The following is a 22,387-nucleotide window of genomic DNA, read 5'->3' on the forward strand; positions in this document are numbered from 1 at the left end:
GCGTGAGAGCCAGGGGTGGCCTCAGCCGTCCGCAGGTGCCGGCCGGTCCTCAGGTGCTCTGCTGCTCTGCTGTGCTTGCAGTTCCGCTACAGCTACCTTCGTCTACACAGTTCTATGACCTTTTAAATAAATGAGAGAGCCTGCACGAGGTGGGGGAGGGGCAGAGGCAGAGAGAGACTCTCAGGCGCACTCCCCAGTGAGCGTGGAGCCCAATGTGACCCCGAGATCATGACCTAAGCAGAAATCAGGAGGTGGATGCTCAACGGACCGAGCCCCCCAGGCGCCCCGTTAACCCTTCTTGTGACGTGCAAGGGCACGCTGTGCCTCTCCAGGCACTGGGCACTTGGCCCTGGCCCTCCTTACTTTCGAGTGCAGGGGCAGCAGTAGACACCCACCTCCCACACACCTGGTGGTGACAAGTGCTGTGGGGAAAATAAGGAAATGCAGTGAGAGAAGGTACTGTTCCTGACGGGGTGGCAGGGGATAGTCTCTCTGAAGAGCTGACCTCAGTGTAGTCTGCACAGCGAGAGAGGGCTCTGAGCACGTGGGTGCAGAGGGGCAGGCTCCAGGGCCCCGGGCAGGAGGGAGCTTGGGGAGTCTGCACAACCCTCAGGAGGTCAAGGGAGGGCCCCCTGAGGGAGGGGACACTAGCGAGGTGGCTTCGAGTCCAGGTAAGGACTCTGGATTGAAACCCAGACGCGACCATCACCCGCACTCCAGGATTGCACTGGTTTGCCTTAAACTCTGCTGTGTGGAGACAGGCAGAGAGGTCAGAAGGGCCATTAGGAAGCCAAGCTGTCAGGGACCCATGGCTGGGGGGGAGGTGAGACGAGGTCATGCTGGGAACACGTTCTGAAGCTTGGGTGTGAGGCAAAGACAAGAATGGGATGACTCAAGTTTTGGCCAGAGCTTCTTGGTAGATGGGGACTGAGTTCCTGATCATGGAGAGAAAACCTGGGCCAGGAGGTAGCGAGGTGTGCTGGGGGCACTGTGTTTGGGTACTTGAATGGCCCAGAAGCAACCAGAGCTGCTCCTTCTGGAGTCACCAACACAGGGATGACGTTTAAAGCCACAATGAGGCTGCCTAGGAACAGAAGCAGGGACACTTGAGGCTCAGCCCCAGCCCGGCTGTCCAGCTGTAGACGCTCAGGCTGGGGACAAGGTGGGGGATCTGTACCCCGAGGCCTGGGGCTTGAGAGTAGTAGTTCAGGGGCTGACTCTGTGTTGAGCAAGACGGAGGCTGCGGGCAACCTGATGACCATCGTGGAGCAGAGGACACAAGTGTGCACCAGAGGCCCACGTTGATGGTCCACGGAGCTCCCCACTGCTGGAGGAACCGCTTCTCCCATGGGGACGGGGCTCCCTGGCTGTGTGGTAGGTCTGTGGCCCCCTCCCTGGGGTGGAGGGCTGTTCTAGGACCCCCCAAAGCTCCTCCACAGGGAAGGCTTCAGCATAGGGTCAAGGCTGGGAGCTGCGTCGGGAAGACCTGGATGGGCCCATGGGTTCTCACCAAGGTCACCAGCGACCTGCATCTATTTTTCAGACTGTTCCTTGGGCCCCAGGGGTCCCATCCACACCCCTGCTGGTGCAGAGCAAGGGTGCTCAGGCCAGGACCCCTCCCAGAGCAGGGCTGGAAAGCTCCCCAGTGGTCCTGAGGTCCTGCTGCACAGCCCGGCTGCCTCACTCCTGGGTCTGCTATGGTTCTCACTGGAACCTGCAGGAAATGCAGACCCCTGGGCCCTTCCCCAGGCCTCCTGACTCAGAAACTCGGGGTCCGTGTTGTAGACCAGAGGCCCAACCTGTGAGTAGGGCCAAATCTGGCCCACCTGTTCTTGTAACCAAGTTTTATGGGAATAGTAATGCCCACTCGCTTTCATACTATGCGGGGGAGAGGCCAGAGAGGACCAGTGGGCAGGACCCCAGTGGCCACGCTGTGGGTAACGAGGAAAGTGGGGGTCCAAGGGAGCCCCTCATACTCGGTCTGTGTCTTTGAGCCACTCATGGGGGCTGGATTCCATTCCCCAGCATCACCTCCACCTTGGGGTCGGGGTCGGGGGCCTCCGTGGTCTCAGCCACGACCCGAGCGCCCAGCAGCTCCGGCCAAGCCAGGTCTCTGTGAACGGCAGCCGCAGGCGCTGAAGGCACACCCACCCCCAACACACTGGGTGCCGCTGTGTAGGTGCTGCCGACGGGGCTGGGCGGGGGGAAGGACGCCCCTCGATCCTCCGAGACACGCGCCCAGCCCCTCCTGTTCACGCCGTTCATGCCGTTCATACCGCCAACCAGGCCCCGGCAGAGGCACCGTGCAAACTCCGCACAGAGGCGCTCGAGGATACATCCGTTGGCCCGACGGAGGGCCCGAGGCCTAGCCAGGGCGCGAGGACACCACGCGGGCCGCCACGGCTGCCGTCTGGATGCAGGCTGGCGGGGACCGGGCTGGGGTGGAAGGCCCGGTGGGCAGTGCGACCCAAGGCTCGCGGGGAACGCAGGGCACCGGACACCCGGGCAGGTCCCGGGGAGCAAAGATCCGATCTGAGCCCGTCACGCAGAGGGCCACAGAGGCCTGGCACGGCCCCCCGCCTCTCCACAGCGCCCGAAGACTCAGTGTCCCCGCTCCTCCCCGCGGCCGGAGGTCACTGGTGGGCGCGGATGCGAGATGGAAGGCAGGCGGGGAAAGGCTCCCCTGACTTACCTGCTGCGCCCGCACCACGTGGCCACTCGGGCCACCCCGCGTGACCTCAGTCTGCTGCCTCCATAGAGAAGGGCAGCGGCGAGGAGGGCAGCCGGGGGAGTCTGGGTGCGAGGTCTGCCCTGCAGGGCTGCCTGAGTCCCGAACTGCTCCAGGCTTCGAGAAGACAGCACCTGGACAAGCCCGGCGCGTCTGCGGTTATTCCACTCTCACGGACGCCTGCCTCTCCAGCTAGGCCCAGCTGCCCAGTGCCAAGGCCCAGCCCGCAGAAAGAGGGTCAGCGGCCGAGACGACACGTGGGCCTGGCCTCACGGAGAGTGACACACGTGTGGACGGGGGCCGAGCATACTGAGCCGGCTCTACCTCTCGTCTCCCAGGAGTCAACCCCCTGCCGTCCACACTCAGGTTTGCGGCTGACACACGGCCGCCTCAGTCACGCAGTGAGGCACAGCAGAGCCCTTGGACGGATGGATCAGTGGAACAGGACGGAACCCAGAGCAAAGCCTCGGGGATCGGCAGCCTGATGGGGGACGCCGGTGGCGGGCCAGGTCTCCCACCCCGGGGCCGTGCCAGCCAGGGCCATGCCAAGAAGTGCTCTTGGGATGCAGCCTGGAGAGGACAGAGGAGGGTGGCTTGCAGTCCACTCCCAGAAGTTCTCAGCCGGCCCTGGGGTCTCAGGGACGACGTCTAGAGTCAGGATGAAGGTGTCTTCCAAACCCGTGTCGATCAGTCACTGGGTGCACACTTCCCCTGGAGCACGGTGTGATCGGGGGTGTGTAGGGGGGTGGGAGATAACTTTTTCTGCAATGAACATCCCTAGACTGCCCACTGAAGGCATCTCCCAGCAGACCCGGCAGCTGGAGGGGAACATCTGTCACTCCTGAGGGGGCCCGATGGGCGTGTGGCACAGTGCCTGCACCATCCCACAGGACAGGGACTTCCACAGCTATTGAACCAGATGCTCACATGGAGGAAATAACCTTGCCCCTTTCTCACTACACAGAGAAGTGGATTTGATATGGGTCGTAAGCCCAAACATAAATGCTAAAACTGTAAAATTTATAAAAGAAAAGACTGAAGGATTTCTTTGTGATCTGGGGTTAGGCAAAGTTTCTAAGCTAAGAAACAAGGCATGAACCATAAAACTTTTAAATTGATAAACTAAACTCATCAGAATCCCAAACTGCTGTTCATCGGATGACAGTTAAAAAATGAATCCACCACACACAGAAACCCAAAATGGGTTAGAGACCTCAACATAAGACCCGAAAGAACAAAACCCCTAGAAGCAAACACAGGGGAGAGGCATCATGACGCTGGACTTGGCAGTGACTTCATGGAGAGGACATCCAAGGACAGGCAACGAAAGACAAGGCCAGCGGGACATCAAGCTTACACAGACTTGTGTCAGAGGGTACCAGCAACAGAGTGAAAAACCCTCGGAATCAGGAAAAACACCTGCAATCGCCTGACATGGGGCTAAATATACACAACATATAAAGAATTCCTACAACTCAACAACAGCAACAACAAAAAATCAAGTAACTCAAAAAATTGGCCGAGAACTTGGACAGTTCTCTAAAGATTATACACAAATGGCCAATAAACATGTGGTAACATCACATCACTCATCATCAGGGAAATGCAGCTCGAAACCAATGAGGCAGGACCTCATACCCACTAAGACGGCTGCTATTAAAAAAAAAACAAAACAGAAAACCACAAATGTCGGTGAGGATATAGAGAAACTGGAATCCTTCCGTGCTGTTGGTGGGATTACAAACTGCTACAGTCACCGTGGAAAAAGGCGTGGAAGTTCCTCACGTAATTAAAAATAGAGCTACTATCTATATTCACCATACCTATCAGCCCACCTGTAGGTATTTCTCCAAAAGGATTTAAAGCAGTGTCCCATAGTGAAAGGGAATAGAAGGGAAGGGAGAAGAAATGGGTAGGAAATATCAGAAAGGGAGACAGAACATGAAGACTCCTAACTCTGGGAAACGAACTAGGGGTGGTGGAAGGGGAGGAGGGCGGGGGGTGGGGGTGAATGGGTGACGGGCACTGAGGGGGACACTTGGTGGGATGAGCACTGGGTGTTATTCTGTATGTTGGCAAATCAAACACCAATAAAAAATAAATTTATTATTAAAAAAAAAAAAGCAGTGTCCCGAAGAGATACTTGCACAGAACTCATGCTCAGGAACATGCTCAGAGCAGCACTACCCACAACGGCCAGGAGGTAGAAGCGACCTGGGTTCCCCGGTGGCTGAGGGATAAACGAAACGGCGTCTATCCACACGGCGCAGTACCACTCAGCCGTACGAGGGAGCAAATCCTGCACGGCTACGGCGCGGACGGACCTCGAGGACACTGGGCTGCATGAAGTAAACCAACCAGTCACAGGAAAGAGGGACAGGACAGGACTGTCTGAGGGACGCAGCGTCGTCGAAATCACAGACAGGACGGAGAACGTGGGCAGGGAAAGGGGGAGTGTTGGGTGAGGACAGAGCTCCTGACTCGCAGGATGGCAAAGCTCTGCAGCTGTTTCCCCGACGCTATGAATGTACTTAACACTGAAAAATGGGTAAAATGGGAAATTGGGTGTGTGTGTGTTAACCACAATAAGATGAACAGGCAGAGAGAGATTAAGAGACATATTCAGGGGGATCCCTGGGTGGCTCAGCGGTTTAGCACCGCCTTCAGCCCAGGGCGTGATCCTGGAGACCTGGATCGAGTCCCACGTCGGGCTCCCTGCATGGGGCCTGCTTCTCCCTCTGCCTGTGTCTCTGCCTCTCTCTCTCTCTGTGCCTCTCATGAATATTAAAAAATAAATTTTTTTAAAAAAGACAACATTCCTAAAAGGACTTTAATAAACAAGACAAATGGAATAGGCAACTCCTACAACTCAGTAAAAAAACACAAATGAGGCCGCCAAAGGGTCCATGAGACCTGCACACTCACCGGGAAAACTGCTGCCTGCAGAGTGGCCGACAGAGAGGACTGGCTACCGCCAGGGTGAACACAGGCAGAGGACAGCACCCCAGGAAGGCACGTGGCAGCCCCTCTGCCACCCCACAACGAGGCTCAGAGCTATGGGGAGCGGGTGTGCGGTGGCGCTGGGCGGCCAGAGGTGCGCAGGCTGGGGTCCGTGAGCTGGATGGAATCCGTTCCTGGAGAGTGGCGTGGGGAAGCCCCCTGCGCCCCAGCCGCCCCCTCCTCTTCAGTGCCCTCCAGGGCCCTCTGCCAGCAGGGCCTGGCACCGCACCTGCTGGGGAAGGGGGGTGTCTGACTCCAGGGCCACGGCAGAGAAGGGGGTAGAGGGTCAGGGACCGAAAGGCAGAGGGAGTGTTACACTTTGGCCATTGTGATAGTTTCTTACCACGTTAGACCACCAGCCCCTGCACGACTTGGGGATACCTCTGCTCCCGGAGAAATCGAGAAATGAAACACGCCTGTATGAAGACTCGCACACAGTGGCTGTATTCCTAACGGGCCCAACCTGAACACGGTGCTCACGCTCACCAGTCGAAGGATGGATCAAGAAATCAGCATATTTATTTTAAAGCTTTTACTTTTTTGAGAGAGACACAGAGTGCACACGAGAGAGCATGAGCCAGAAGGAGAGGGAGAAGCAGACTCCCCGCTGAGCAGGGGCTGGACACCAGGACCCTGGGATCATGACCAGAGTCGAAGGCAGACGCTTCACCGACGGAGCCACCCAGGCAAGTCGCTGTGTTTATGCAACGGAGAATAAAAGAACAAATCCTGAGTGGATACAACACAAGGATGGCCCTGCGAGGCTTACCTGGAGCCAGAGCAGCCTGACAGAGGGCACGCGGCAGGCTGCGTCTCTACCGATCTGCACAAGTTACAGCCCCTCCCCAGGGAGGCAGGTCAGGGCGGGGGTGCCGTGTCGGGGCCACGCGTGTGAACCCACCCAAACGCTCCCGCCATCACGCAGGCCGGCACCCTGGCCTGTACTTAATTAGACCCACACAATCCAAAGAGGGGAAAGGCACTTCCGATTGCGAGCCATGCGAAAGCCGAGGGGGGACGCAGAAAGGCTGGGTGCGCCTGGGTGTGAGGTCGTGACCTCAAGTGAAGTGACCCCAAGCAACCGCACCTGGCTCTCTCTCCAAGTTGCTTATAAATAGGCTCCCCCAGAAGTCGGTGCAAGTTCAGTTGCGGTTTGTCCTCCGAATTCCAGCAGCTCTTCCCCACGGCTGGGGGCTGGGGGCTGGGGGCTGGGGGCTGGGGCCCGCCCGAGGGCAGTGCTTCCCTCCCGGGCACGCAGCACCCCTGCACCCGGAGCAAGGACACGTGCGGGAGGGAAGCCGGGCCTCCAAAGCACAGCCTCGTTAACGTCCCCCAGCCTGGCCCTTTGTCTTCCATCATCTGGCCACTTCTCTGAGGATAGGGTGACATTACTTTGGCTTTAAAAAAAAAGTCTTTTCGGGGGATCCCTGGGTGGCGCAGCGGTTTAGCGCCTGCCTTTGGCCCAGGGCACGATCCTGGAGACCCGGGATCGAATCCCACGTCCAGCTCCCGGTGTGTGGAGCCTGCTTCTCCTTCTGCCTGTGTCTCTGCCTCTCTCTCTCTGTGCGACTACCATAAAAAAAAAAATAAAAAAAAAAGTCTTTTCAAGCTGATGATCTGAAGTCACTGTTGTGACGCAAAACCAAGCAGGGAGGAAGCAGGATTCAGCTCTGCTTCCCCCCCATCCCCACCCCGCAGCGAGCAGGCCCTCTGGGTCCCTACCTGCGTGTCCCTCAGGTTCCTGCAGGCGGCCCCGCCCCCCCAGAGCGGCCGAGCTACCCCGGGTCCAGGCAGCAGCTCACGGCCACGTGAACCTGGGACTGAGCGAAGCTACATCCACCGGTCTTGGGCTCGTCTTGTGATTTTTTTTATTTATTTTTTTTTAATTTTTTTTGATTTTTTTTAATTTTTATTTATTTATGATAGTCACACAGAGAGAGAGAGAGGCAGAGACACAGGCAGAGGGAGAAGCAGGCTCCATGCAGGGAGCCCGATATGGGATTCGATCCCGGGTCTCCAGGATCGCACCCTGGGCCAAAGGCAGGCGCCAAACCGCTGCGCCACCCAGGGATCCCTCGTCTTGTGATTTTTAACACTCCTGCAGCTTAGCACTTCGGTGTGTAATTCCTTTACTTTTTAAGTGTTTTCGGTACAAACTATGTCAAACAGGAATCCTGTCTCACTAGTCATGACACAAACCAAAATTGAGAGGCTTTAAAAAGCTAATTTCACCCTCATGTAAAAGCAGCCTGCAGGTAGGCGGTCGGTGGGGTGGCCCCACGGCGGACAGGAAGCCGGGGCCCACCACTGGTGTGGTGGCTCCCACGTGGGGACACTCACAGCTGAGGATGGCTGCTGAAGCTCCAGTCGTCAGGCCTGTGTTCCAGGAAAGCAGCAGGAAGAACCCCAGGAGGGCAGCCCCAGCTCTCCCATCCCAGATGACGGAGGTCATCATCTAGAATGTACCCCTCCACACGTTCCTCCGGGCTCTTCATCTCAGCCCCGGGCATGCACAGGCACGTACCCACATTTACGCACGCACACTATGTGGCGTTTTTGATTACTCACTTTGTAAATGAGGGAATACGCACAATCCTGTCTCTTCTCCCGCTGGTCTCAGCTTGCAGAAATGCCCTCCCCCTCCATTCTTCTCCTGGCGGCACACTCCCCCTGGATGTCACCCATGGTTGTCCCCTCTCCGCCCGCCGCGGGTATCCACTTCTCCTGGGTGGGTATTCTGCTGGGACACTGGGAAGTCCAAGTGGGGGCCTGTTCCCAATTTCCACATTGCCAGGCTGATTTCCAGAGAAGCTACAACACTTCATATTTTACCGGCATGGTCTAAATATTTTTCCTTCCACTGCCCCAACAAGTGACCCAGCTCTTCTGAGAACCTTGCCAGCCAGTTTCTGGGCACAGAGCTTAGGTCTACTTCCCTTACCACTAAGGAATTTGGGCAGCTCCATGTGTCTTGGCCATTAGGATTTGCTCTCTCCTGGATCATCTATTCAAGTAAATTGTCCTGTTTTTTCCATTTGATTATTTTTAAAGTTTCTTCACAGTATGTATTCTTTGTCACCTACATCACAAATGTTTTTCCAATCTATCCATTGATTGGTTTTGGTATCTTTGCCATACCAAGCTCTTTAATGCTTAAATACATTTCTTCTTGAATAGCTTCTGGTCTTGCAATCTGGGTTAATGAGGTTTCCCCTACAACTATAATGACATTCTATCCTTGGGCATTTATTCATCCCATAAATTTTAAGATATCTTTATCCAATTCCAGAAAGATACCTTTTTGGATTCTAACTGGAACTATACCACATTTGCATATTTATTTGATCTGTTTTCTGGTGTAAAACCTTCCTAAGCATGCTTTCACATGTTTGGATTTCCATAAGATCTGTTTTCTTCATATGGGTCTTACACGTTTATTCTGAAATGTATTTTACCACAAAATATTGGATAGGTTCCTACTGCCACAGTGGAGAAGGCAAATGACTTTTGTATCTTTAGCCTGTATCCAGAAGCCTTACCTAGATTCACTGTGCCTGTTGGCATAAACAATGTGGTTTAGGCCAAACTGGGAGTCTGGAGTTTTGGCACATGCTGGGCAGAGGGTGCCTATGTGAGCAGCCTCCAATAAAACCCTCGAGCACTTAAGACTCTGATGAGCTTCCCCGATAGACACTTCACAGATGTTGTGACAATTCAAACACATTCAGTGCGGCTTCGGTGGGAGAGGACCGAGGAGTTTGCACCTGTGTTTTCTGGACTTCACCCCATGTGCTACTATTCCCTCTGATTTTCCTGCGTCCTTTCACTATAATAAATCTTGGCTGAGAGAACAACTATACGAGGCCTGTGAGTCCTTCTAGTAAGTGACCAAAACTGGAGGTGGTCTTAGAGACTCCAACACATCGTATCCGCAAAACAGCTTTACTGCCTAATGTTGTACTGCTTATTTTATCTTTCTAGAGTCTTGCTGTCTTTGCTAGGACGTTCAAGTCATTTTAAGCAGTAGTGATGATATTCCTAATTTTAACTGACATGGTTTCAATGTTCTGCTATTTAAGAGGATGTTTGATGTTAATTTTTGGCTTTCATTACTTTTTTTCCCCTAAAGATAGCACATGCGTGTGCATGAGGAGGGGGAGGGGAAGAGAATCTCAAGCAGGCTCCATGCCCACCATGGAGTGGATGCAGGGCTCAATCTCACCCCCCTGAGATCATGACCTGAACCAAAATCCAGACTCAGATGCTTAACATATTGAGCCACCCACGTGGCCCAAGGTTTTCATTACTTTTAAGTATAACTGGTCCCATCAGGGAAATACAAATCAAACAATGAGATCCCACCTCACACCAGTGAGAATGGGGAAAATTAACAAGGCAGGAAACCACAAATATTGGAGAGGATGTGGAGAAAGGGGAACCCTCTCGCACTGTTGGTGGGAATGTGAACTGGTGCAGCCACTCTGGAAAACTGTGTGGAGGTTCCTCAAAGAGTTAAAAATAGACCTGCCCTACGACCCAGCAATTGCACTGCTGGGGATTTACCCCAAAGATACAGATGCAACGAAACGCCGGGACACCTGCACCCCGATGTTTCTAGCAGCAATGTCCACAATAGCCAAACTGTGGAAGGAGCCTCGGTGTCCATCGAAAGATGATGGATAAAGAAGATGTGGTTTATGTATACAATGGAATATTCCTCAGCCATTAGAAATGACAAATACCCACCATTTGCTTCAACGTGGATGGAACTGGAGGGTATTATGCTGAGTGAAATAAGTCAATCAGATAAGGACAAACATTATATGGTCTCATTCATTTAAGGAATATAAAAAATAGTGAAAGGGAATAAAGGGGAAAGGATAGAAAATGAGTGGGAAATATCAGAGAGGGAGACAACATGAGAGACTCCTAACTCTGGGAAACGAACAAGGGGTGGTGGAAAGGGAGGTGGGTGGGGGGTGGGGGTGACTGGGTGACGGGCCCTGAGGGGGCACTTGATGGGATCAGCACTGGATGTTATGCTGTATGTTGGCAAATTGAACTCCAATAATAATTTTTTTTTATTTATGATAGTCATACACAGAGAGAGAAAGAGAGAGAGAGAGGCAGAGACACAGGCAGAGGGAGAAGCAGGCTCCATGCACCAGGAGCCTGACGTGGGATTCGATCCCGGGTCTCCAGGATCGCATCCTGGGCCAAAGGCAGGCGCTAAACCGCTGCGCCACCCAGGGATCCCTCCAATAATAATTTTTAAAAAAGGTGTAACTGGTCTCCTGACAACACAGTTCAAGTACTAGCTACCCTGTGTCTTAACTGAGTAGCTGCCTCGGGTACAGACTTCGGGGAGCTCTCCAGCCTGCAGATTACTCCATAAATGACAGCTGTGCATCGTGATCAGCGACCACCTGGCGCTTCTTGCAAAGTCCGTGGGTCACTGGTCACCACGCGTGTTACTTGGTTCCCACACAGCCAGCGAAGTTGGTTAAGTGTGCCACCTTCCGTGACGAATATGCTTGATATTTTACAGAAGTGCATCCTGGAAGCAGAACTTGGCCAGCACAGGTGAGAGAGCAGAGAGGAAGGGGAATTGTTAACCCTGGAGGTCTCACTCGGATGCAACAGCACTGAGGTCCCAGAAGAAAGTGCCGCTGAGGGATCCCTGGGTGGCGCAGCGGTTTGGCGCCTGCCTTTGGCCCAGGGCGCGATCCTGGAGACCCCGGATCGAATCCCACATCGGGCTCCCGGTGCATGGAGCCTGCTTCTCCCTCTGCCTGTGTCTCTGCCTCTCTCTCTCTCTGTGACTATCATAAATAAATAAAAAAATTTAAAAAAAAAAAAAAAAGAAAGTGCCGCTGAGAGGCGTGGACATGAGCAGCCAGAGGAGCCTGGTGAGGCCGCCTTGTGAGAAGGCCCATGTCCCGAGCCAGTGACGCTGTGAAGACTTCACACTGAAGGAGCCCTCAGAGATGCTTCCCATGGCTCCAAGGGCAGAGGCAACACTGGAAGCTGATCTCGATCCAGGTGGGCCAGTGACAGCTGAGAAAGGCCTCGAAAAGATGCTGGCAGCACATCCTAGGTTACACCACAAACAAGCAAGCACCACTGAAAAGTTTTTCACAAAGGGATGAAACACTTCAATTCTCAATGTTTCTAATCTTTTAAATTAGTGTACTACATAGTTTTGCTACTCTTTCCTCATTCTACATATTATCACTGGCAGTGAGGGTCTTTCTTATTTTGACAAAACATTTTAAGTTTCTGGAAACCATCTGTTCTCGCTCGGCAGCTCCAGCGCGTGCCATCCCATGGTCCTGCCGCACCGTGTGAGGCAAGGGCTGCCTGGAGCTTTCCCTACTTCTGTTCTACGGCATCGTTTTCCCTTAGTTGAGGACTGGATGCGGAATCTCATGAACTGCTTCTTCAGGACCCGCTGAATAGACCCATCTAACTCCCCTGTGTCCGTGTTGGATTTGGTTGACTGTTCTTGATATGAAGCTGTGCTTACATTCCTGGGATAGGCCTTGCTTTGTCAGCTATTTTTTTTTAACGTCATTGGATCATATTTGCTAATAAGTTAGTTTTTCCCATTTTTATTTATAAATGGGCATTGTGTGGTTTTCTACTGCTGACATCACCCTCAACAGATCTGGCATCGAGTGCTAACTTCGTAAAATGAATGGAAGGTACATTCTCTCTGGTGGCTTGGGACAGGCTAACCAGTGTTGGAACTGTTCTCTGGAGGCTGTGAACCCAGCGGAAGCCAGACCCCTTTTTAGCGGTGGATTTTATTGCATGTAGCCTGTTCTGTTCCATTTCTTATTTTCTCTTAGACTTGTGAAGGGCTGGGGCACCTTCTAGAAAAACCTAGAAATGGGCCCAGAACTATTGGGAGAGAAGGTGAGGGATTCTATTCCAGAGAAAGGGATAGGAATCTGGGAAGAGCTTCCTTTCCCTACTAGAGAAGCCTCTCTAGGGGCACCTGGGCCGTTCAGTGATTGAGCATCTGCCTTTGGCTCAGGGTGTGATCCTGGGGTCCCAGGATCGAGTCCCACATGAGGCTTTCTGCATGAAGTCTGTTTCTCCCTCTGCCTGTGTGTCTACCCGTCTCTCTCATGAATAAATTAATAAAATCTTTAAAAAAGGACTTGTTAAGGGCTAATCTATTTTTATGGAACCAGCTTTTGGATCTATTTGTCCTAATTTTTTTATTTATCTTTAATATGCTTCTCTTCCAAGGAACTGTTTTTCTCTAATTGCTTAAGAATACTTCCTTTTACTTTTAGTGTGAGCAACCCACAGGATTTAGTACCCTTTCATTTCCTTCTCAGTAGTTTGTAATTATTCTTTTAATTTCCTCTTTGACCCAGAGTTATCTAAGGGCATTTGCTTTTTCAAATTTCCAAGCAGTTGAAATTCAGAAAGGAGGGGCCTACTTTTTTACTATTTATGTCCAATTTTAATGGATTATGACTAAAAAAATTGACCTTTAAAATCCCCTTACTTGGACAGCCCAGGTGGCTCAGTGGTTTAGCGCCGCCGCCTTCAGCCCAGGGCGTGATCCTGGAGACCCAGGATCGAGTCCCATGTTGGGCTCCCTACAGAGCCTGCTTCTCCCTCTGCCTGTCTCTCTGCCTCCCTCTCTCAATCTCAATAAATAAATTTAAAAAAAAAATAAAACCCCCTCACTTAAAAGTGTTTCTTTGTGGTCAAGCAATCTATTCTTGTGAACATTTCACAAACATAAGGAGAAGGAAGTATTTCTCAAATTTGAGGGACGATGGATTCTACAGACAGATCACCTGTGTATGGACTATATTACTCAATTCCCATCTCTTAATTGGCCAGTTGGAACTCTCAGAAGTGAGCAGAGTTGTACTAGGATCACCCATTATCACTGTATTTTTATGGAATTCTCTCTGTATTTCTAAGCAGTTGTTTTTAAGTAGGTTCCACACCCAGCCTGGAGCCCAATGTGGGGCTTGAACTCACAATCCTGAGATAAAGACCTGAGTTAAGATCAAGAGTCAAGATGCTTCACTGACTGAGCCCACCCAGTCAACCCTAAAAGATATTTGCTTCCATTATTTCATCACTCTGCTTGATGCACGCATATTCATAACATACCATGACTTTGCCTTTGACATTCCATTCCTTGTTATCTGGCACACATGACCTTCCATGTCACCTCACTGGACATTAGTTGTACAGCTTCTGCTTCCTTTTTGTTCACATGTCTCTGGCATCTTTGCTGGTCTTTACTTTCTACTTCCTGGCTTTGATGTGTTCTGGTGAGACAGCACAGAGCCAGGCTTATTTTTCAGCCCTATTTGACAGTCTGTCTTTTGGTGGGAAAATTCACTCTCTGTAATTAACATATTTGCCTCTGTTTCTTCCTCCTTTACATTACTTTATGTACATAATGCACAACCATTCCTTATTCTATTTCCTCTAAGTGCAACTTGCCGTGGCTCTCCCATTTGTTGAATGTTCTGATTCGGGGCTCCGGTCCTTCTCTGTGTTCATGATCTCAGCTGCCACATGAAGGGTCATTCCCAAGTGTCCCACATCGTGTTTTCTTCTCTCTAAACCTGTAATAATGCTGGAATATGACACTTCAGAACCTCCACCCTATGCCCCAAAAGACTTTTGAACATTCACCGTAATGATCTGATCCTTATTCCACAAATACAAGGAATTGGCAGCAGGGGAAGGAAGAATAGAAGCTGTTGAGAAGCCAGTTAGGAAGAGATGCTGGTGGCCAAGATGGTGGCAACAGAGATGGCAACATACGTATGACGTATTTCCAGAAGCGTTCTAAAAACTTAAATCTGCAAGGCTTACAAGTGAAAAAAAAAAAAAAACAAACAGTTCAGACCCCATGTGTGAACCACTGTATCCCAGACCTCTCCCTCTACCCTCACCCCTTCCCTGGCCCAAACATCCCATGGCTTCTCACACTTCATTCAGTGCAGGTGCTTCCCCTGTTCCAATTCTGTTTTTTCTTCTCCTGCAGACACCATTAACCCAGTTATTTAACAAGCCCTGGAAGCCACCCCAGACGACTGTTCACCACTCATTTCTAGTCAGTAACCTGTTCTTTTATTATTTATTTGACAAAGAGAAAGGAAAACGTACGTGAGTACACACAAGCAGGGGAACAGCATGCAGAGGCAGAGGGAGAAGCAGGCTCCTCGCTGAGCAGGAAGCCTGCCCTGGGACTCATTCCAGGACCCCGAGATCATGAGCTGAGACTAAAGCAGATGCTTAACCAACTAAGCTACCCAGGTGCCCCTCAGTAACTTGTTCTGTCAAGTGGGTCTCCCCCAGGGGTTTTGAAAATCCCCTCTTCTCTCCCTAACCCCACAGACTGAATTCATGCCAGGTCACTGCTTGCCTCCTTCCCAGAAGGCATTCCTTCATGCCCTGCTACTGTGACATGGAATACCAGACCTCATTTAGCTCGGAGTTAGAATGGCATCAGGAGGCCGGCAGTGGGAGCGCTCAGCCCCACCACTCGCTGACCACTGCAGACCCCACAGGAAGATGTGCTCCTTGCTCCTGGACACACTGCTACCATCCCAGCAAGATGAAGGAAGGTTTCCTCCTGCCCTGGCAACAGCCCAGCCAATGGGAGATTGTCCCGACCTAGCCAATGTCCAGCCAGCCAATTAGAGACTGTCTCGCCCCAGGCAATGAGAAACCTCCACACTCCAAGCTCCCAGTTTCCTTCAGTGGATTTTCTGTTTATAACACCCCCACCTGCCCCTATAAAAGAGTCTCCTCTGCTTTGTTCTCAGGACTTGTGGGTGGTTTTCCTGCCACTCGTCCTGGATGGCAATTCTGTTATTCCCGAATATATCCACCTGCCAGAGAGAGAAGCAGCGGGCTTACCGTCTAGGGGACAGGTCTCCTCCCCTTCTGCCCCTGCTGGTTCTGCTGCTCTTCACCCCGAAGCCAGAAGAGCCTCACTCAGGTCTGCCTGGCTGCTATCTGCTGATCCTGTTTCACAAAGGAACCCACCCTGGTGCAGCACATGATGAGCTCCTGAAGCAGATCATGGAACCACAGGGGGCAGGGCTGAGGCCAGAACCAATGACCCCAATGTCCACCAGGCCCCTCTGGTCCTCCTGTCCCTGCTTCCCTGGGCAGCACTGTGGCTCCAGACATTCTGGTTTCAAATGAAACAGGGAAGAGGGTAAGGAGATGGAGGAAGGAGAAGGGACTAGAGAGAAGGAAGAGGAGGAGGGGAGGGAAGCAGACACACCCTCAAAGCCCACCTCCTCCAGTCGAGAGTTCCTGCCACACTGTAACCTCACTGGACTTTTCTCAAGGCTCTGTCTCCCCACTATATGGTGGGTTCTTCTAGGCGGAAAGCCTCATTTCTATTTTAGCTCTAGCGCCCTGCACCTGAGATCAGTAGGTGCTCAACTGTGTAGAAAACTCCCTTTCTAACATTTACACTGCTAATGGTTTACTTTTGCCCTTCACTGTGAACTGCCATGACTCTGTGATCCATCCTACATGAACAAGCTACTCGTAAATCTCAGTCTCGCTCTCTGACCCTCCAGGAGCAATAAGCCCTGAGACAGGACAAGATAGCTCTGCCAACTGCCTTGAGGGAAGTACACCAGAGCCACAGGCCGTCCAGGTCAGAGGGCCTGGGATACAGAAGACCGCCTCCCTGTTCTGTGTCCCTGGATGCCTCTGCTCTCCTGACAGTCAAGGACAGGCCCTCCTGCAGACAGGCCCCTCCCCAAGCTGGTGTAGGTTCTATTCAAACTGTATGAACATCATCTAGGTGTCAGAGATTTCAGAAGTGAATAAAACACAGATCTGACCCTCAAGAAACCTATAATACAATGTGAAAACTCCTCTTAGGCAGCTTAGCACTTAACTCAGGAGCTGGGGCATTTAACTATAACCCATAAAAAGCCATCCAAAAATGCAGCATAAATGAACTACTAATTCTGGTGGCGTAAACAAATGTGAAGGTCACAGGAAAAGAGATACTCCTTTCCTTCCAGAGATTTGTGGACAGCCTAGCAAGCAGAAGGGATGCCTTTGGGGTAGCAGTGTACAGAGGAAGGGGAAAATTTCTAGGAGGCAAGCAGGGGCAGCAGTTAGTCCAAGCAGAAGAGTGTGTGCAAGGAGAGAAATGTGCAAATACATGAATTCTTCAGATTATAAGAAAGATCCCCACAGGGGTGGGCCCCAGGCTGTGAGGCCGAGCAGGAGGACCAAAGGCATTCCCCAGGTTGGACCTGGAGAGCCCCCCGGACCCACAGTGGCTGAACCAGGAGTGCACGGCGTGAAGAGCACAGAGGGACAGAAGCGAGCCACCTGGTGGCAGGAGGAGGAAGGGGAAGCAGTTGGAGATAAGCTCAGCTCCCAGCCGCCAGGACTCCACAATGTGCACCCTGCCACTCGGACAGCATTTTGACAGTGTGTGTGAATTTAAACTACATTAATTAGCACTGTATTAAGTCCTCTCCTCACTGAAAAAGTATTTTCTGGAGTGACTTTCACTAAGTCCTTATAATTCCCTGCTCAATTTTCTGAACAAAGTATTTTATTGTTTTTCTAAAAGACCTTTCATCAGTGTTAGAGACTGTAGACGCTTGGGAAAAACGTCTGGGGAGGTGGGTTTCATGTATAATTTTATCAGTCAGAACTTTTGCCATTGTGGATTCTCTCTGGAGCCATTTTTTTCCTGTCTGATATCTCATGAAGATATTCTAATCATTTTTTTAAATTTTTATTTATTTATGATAGTCACACACACACACACAGAGAGGGGGGGGCAGAGACACAGGCAGAGGGAGAAGCAGGCTCCATGCACCGGGAGCCCGACGTGGGATTCGATCCCGGGACTCCAGGATCGCGCCCTGGGCCAAAGGCAGGCGCCAAACCGCTGTGCCACCCAGGGATCCCTATTCTAATCACTTTTAAGCAATAACAATTGTCACTGAGTGTGGTTTTAGGATTGATTATTCCTACCAAGCCTTTTTCCCAGGTAAATTTTTTAAAAATATTTTATTTACTTATTCATGAGAGACATACAGAGAGAGGCAGAGACACAGGCAGAGGGAGAAACAGGCTCCCTGAGGGGAGCCCAATGTGGGACTCAATCCCAGGACCCTGGGATCATGCCCTGAGCTGAAGGCAGGGCGCTCAACCACTGAGCCACCCGGGGGCCTCTTCCCAGGTAAACTGTATAGTTTTCAATGTCATCAATTAGGTAAAATGTATTATAGACAAACCAAAGAATTACATCAGTCTGTTGTATTTCATGTTAAATTTCCTACCAACAATACATATTATGAATTCCATTTAATGACTGGGGCTGTGTCCACTCTCTGGTTAGTCATAAAAGGGCTGTATAAAGTGCCAACAATAAGGCAGGTATGCTCCAGAAAGGCTGAAAACAAAGACATGGCTTGAGTCTCAGTACAAGAACGGCCTGCCTCCCACCTCCTCTCTCACCAAAAAAAAAAAAAAAGCACAAAACCCAACAGCTGAGGTTTTCCACAACCTCACTACTAAGTTTATAACATGAACGTCAAGAACTATCAAATGCAACCTCAGGTCACATTATGATACACATCTGCTAATTCCCCAAACCAACATGTCTATTAGCACCGACGGCACACTCCCCAGGCCTCTGCCTCCTTGTGGAAGAGGGTCTGTAATGGTGGGTACAGAGAGACCAGAGGCATGCCCGTGGAGTGAGAGCACACAGAATCACGAGAACACACTACTTGGTCACGGTGTAGGAGCGTGCTATTCCAGTTTGCTGCTCTTCTGTCGAGGATTTCTACATTGATATTCATAAGAGCTTTTGGTCTGTACTTTTCCTGTAGTGTCTTTGGGTGTCCAGCTAATGCTGGCCTCATGGAATGTGCTAGGAAGTGTTCCCTCCTCTTCATTTTCTGGAAGAGTCTGAGAAGGATTCATGTTAGTTCTTCTCTCATTTTTCATAGAATGTGTGTTAGTGGAGCCATCTGTTTCTGAACTCTCCTTTGTTGGGAGGTTTTTGATTATTTGATCTCTTTTCTTGTTAGAGATACTAATACACTCTAACTGGCCCAAATTAGGTTCATTTATCCACTACTACTAAATAAGAGTAATCAGGCACTGAAAATGCTCTGCCATGAGCCTTTTCTTGGAGAGGAAGGTAGAACCAGCTCCACCATGACAAGAGGAAAAAAAATAGTTTTCCAGAAAAAAGAGAAGTCTGCTGAGATTTCCTTTCTTCCTCAGTTTTAGCAAGTTTTTTGTTTCTAGAAAGCTGTCTGTTCCACCTAGTTATCTAGGTTGCTGCAGAGTAACCATTCACAGTATTATCTTATTACACGTTTCATTTTTGTAAGGTTGGTGGTAAGTTCCTTGCTTTCATTTCTGATTTCTTATTTGCGTCTTCTGTTTTTTCCTAGGCTAGCTAAAGTTTGGGCCCCTGCCTACCTCCACTTACAAACATTAGTTCAAAATGTATCGATGATTTAATATGAAAGCAGAACTTACAGAACTATTAGAAGATGACACAGGAGCAAATCTTCATGATCTCAGATTTGACAATAGTCTTCAACAACAAAAGAAAAAATGCACTGGACCTCATCAAAATTAAACCCTTTTGTGCATCAAAGGACATTATCTAGAATTCAGAAAGAAAATCTACAGAATAGAAGAAAATATTTACTAATCACATATCTGATAGGAGTTTACTATCCAGAATACATTAAAAACTATAACAACAAAAAGGCAATCCAATTAAAATGTAGGCAAAAGACTTGAAAAGACATTTGTCCAAATAAAATATACAAGCGGCCAACAAGCACATAAGAAGATGCTCAATATCACTGGTCATTATGGGAATACAAATGAAAACCACAATCAGATATTATTTCATGCCCACCATGGCTTAAATTTAAAAAAAGAAACAGGAAAAAAAAAAAAGGCAGAGACAAGCCACACACCACACCTCACGCTCCTCCAGGGGACTTCTGCTCTGAACAGCCCCTTCCAACTCCCCCCTCTTTCTCTATAAAAGAATGCTCCTTTGCTCTCCAGACTTGCCCATGGATCACCATAGTTTGCTTGTCCTGCATTCCAATTCCTTTGCTATTCCCAAGTAAGTATTATACCAGCTAAATGAGTTTATCTGTTTTATTTGTTAAGGTTGATGGTATATGCAGAGAAATGAAAGCCTATGTCCACACTAACACTTGTACACAGATGTTTATAGAAGCATTACTCATAATAGCCAAAGATGGAAACCACTTGAACAGAAGAATAAGTAGACCAACTGTGGTATAGACATTTAAGAGAACATTATTCAGAGTCGAAAAGGAAGAAAGTACTGACACAAGCTGCCACATGGCTAAACCTTGAAAACATACACTGAGTGAAAGAAACCAGACAAAAGATCCCATGTTGTAGGACTCCTCTGACATAATACATCCAGAATAGGTACGTGCACAGAGCGAGAAGGCAAATTAGTGGTTACCAAGGGATGAGAGGAAAGGGAGTTCAGGGAGGGGCAAAGGGAATGACCACCTCATGGCTATGGAGTTTATTCCTGGGAAACAACAGTTTGAAACTAGACTGACAGTGCTCCACGACATTGTGAATACACTAAATGCCACTGAACTGTACCCTGTAAAATGGTTAATTGTAAGTTCTGTGATTTCCCCCTCGATCTGAAGAAAAGTAAAGGGATGGAGAAAGATTGATCATGCTAACACAAATCAAAAGAAAACCGGAACAGCTAAATTAATTTCAGACACGTAGACTTCAGGAAGAGGAGAATCAGCAGGGCTGACTCAGGAAGGGCACTAGCCCAAGAAGCATAACAGTGCTCAGTGTGTGTGCCTAACAACAGAGTATCAAAATACATGAAGCAAAAACTGATAAAATTGCAAGGAGAAATAGATGAATCCACTGTTAGAGTTGGGGAACTTCAACATACTTCCTCCAGTAATGGACAAATTCAAGTGAAAATCTGTAAGGGTACACAGTACCATCAATCAACTGGATTTTTTTTTTAAGATTTTATTTATTCATGAGAGAAACACACCCACAGAGAGGCGGAGACACAGACAGAGGGAGAAGCAGGCTCCATGCAGGATGTGTGGGACTCGATCCCGGGACCCCAGGGCCTGAAGGTAAGCCACACCTGGGCCGAAGGTAAGTGCTCAACTGCTGAGCCACCCAGGCGTCCCCAGATCAACTGGATCTAATGGACATCTACAGACTACTTAGAACATTCACCAGGATACACTATATTCTGAGACATGGAACACATCTTAATAGATTTAATAGAAATAGTACAAAGTATGCTCTTAGACCACAGTCTAAGGAATCAATAAAAAGAAATCAGTAACAGAAAAGAGCTGGAAAATCCCCCAATATAGGTACACCTCATTTTATTGTGCTTTGCTTTACTGCACTTTGCAGATACTGTGTTTTTTTTTTTTTTTTTTTTTTTTTTTTTTTTTTTTTTTAACAAATTTAAGGTCTATGGCAACCTTGCCTCCAGCAGGTCAGTGGACACCATTTTTTCAAAAGCATTTGCTCACCTTATGTCTCTGTGTCATATGTTGGTGATTCTAACAATATTTCAAACTTTTGTTATTATTGTATTTGTTATGGTGATTTGTGATCAGTGCTTAAGACTCACTAAAAGCTCAGATGATAGTTAGCATTTTTTAGCAATAAAGTATTTTAAAAATAAGGTATGTACATGATTTTCTTAAGCATAATGCTATTGCATTATGGACTTTACCATTAAAGAAAAATGACTAAAATATTAAAATGAAAAGATTTTTACTGTTCAAAATACAGCATTAAAAAAACGTAAAGGAGGGGATCCCTGGGTGGCTCAATGGTTAAGCGCCTGCCTTCGGCCCAGGGTGTGATTCTGGAGTCCCAGGATCGAGTCCCAACTCGGGCTCCCTGCATGGAGCCTGCCTCTCCCTCTGTGTCTCTCTCTCTCTCATGAATAAATAAATAAAATCTCTAAAAAATATAAATAAATTTAAAAAAAAGTAAAGGAGGGATGCCTGGGTGGCTCAGTGGTTGAGCATCTGCTTTTGGCTCAGGGTGTGATCCCGGAGTCCCAGATCGAGTCCTGCATTGGGCTCCCTGCATGGAGCCTGCTTTTCCCTCCGTGTCTCTCATGAACAAAGTCTTAAAAAAATAAAAAAATAAATTAAAAAAAACATAAAGGCAAGCCAGACTAGGAAAAAATACTTGCAATATATATCGCGGACAAAGAATCTGTCCAGAATATCTAACAAAGTCATTCAACTCAACCTGCACCCCTATCCCACAGCAGCAATATTAATATGCCCAGAAGACCAAAGAAAATACTCAGAACCATGGTATTCCAGTGGCCCAGTAAATAGATCCTTTCTGCAGACCCAAGAGTCAGAGCAACTGTGAAGTGCAACAGAAGTTGCCATGACAAGCAAACATTTCCTGATGCAACAAGAAGAAACATCAATAGTATAAGGCTCCAATAATAAGAAAAATTAAAAATGGAGAAAATATTTGGAACAGATACTTCACAAGAAATGCAAATAGTCACACAAAAAGATGCTCGATATTGGGGTGGCTGGGGGGCACAGTCCATTAAGTGTC

This window comes from Nyctereutes procyonoides, unplaced genomic scaffold, assembly GCF_905146905.1.
Source record: "Nyctereutes procyonoides isolate TBG_1078 unplaced genomic scaffold, NYPRO_anot_genome, whole genome shotgun sequence".
NCBI classification, from domain to species: domain Eukaryota; kingdom Metazoa; phylum Chordata; class Mammalia; order Carnivora; family Canidae; genus Nyctereutes; species Nyctereutes procyonoides.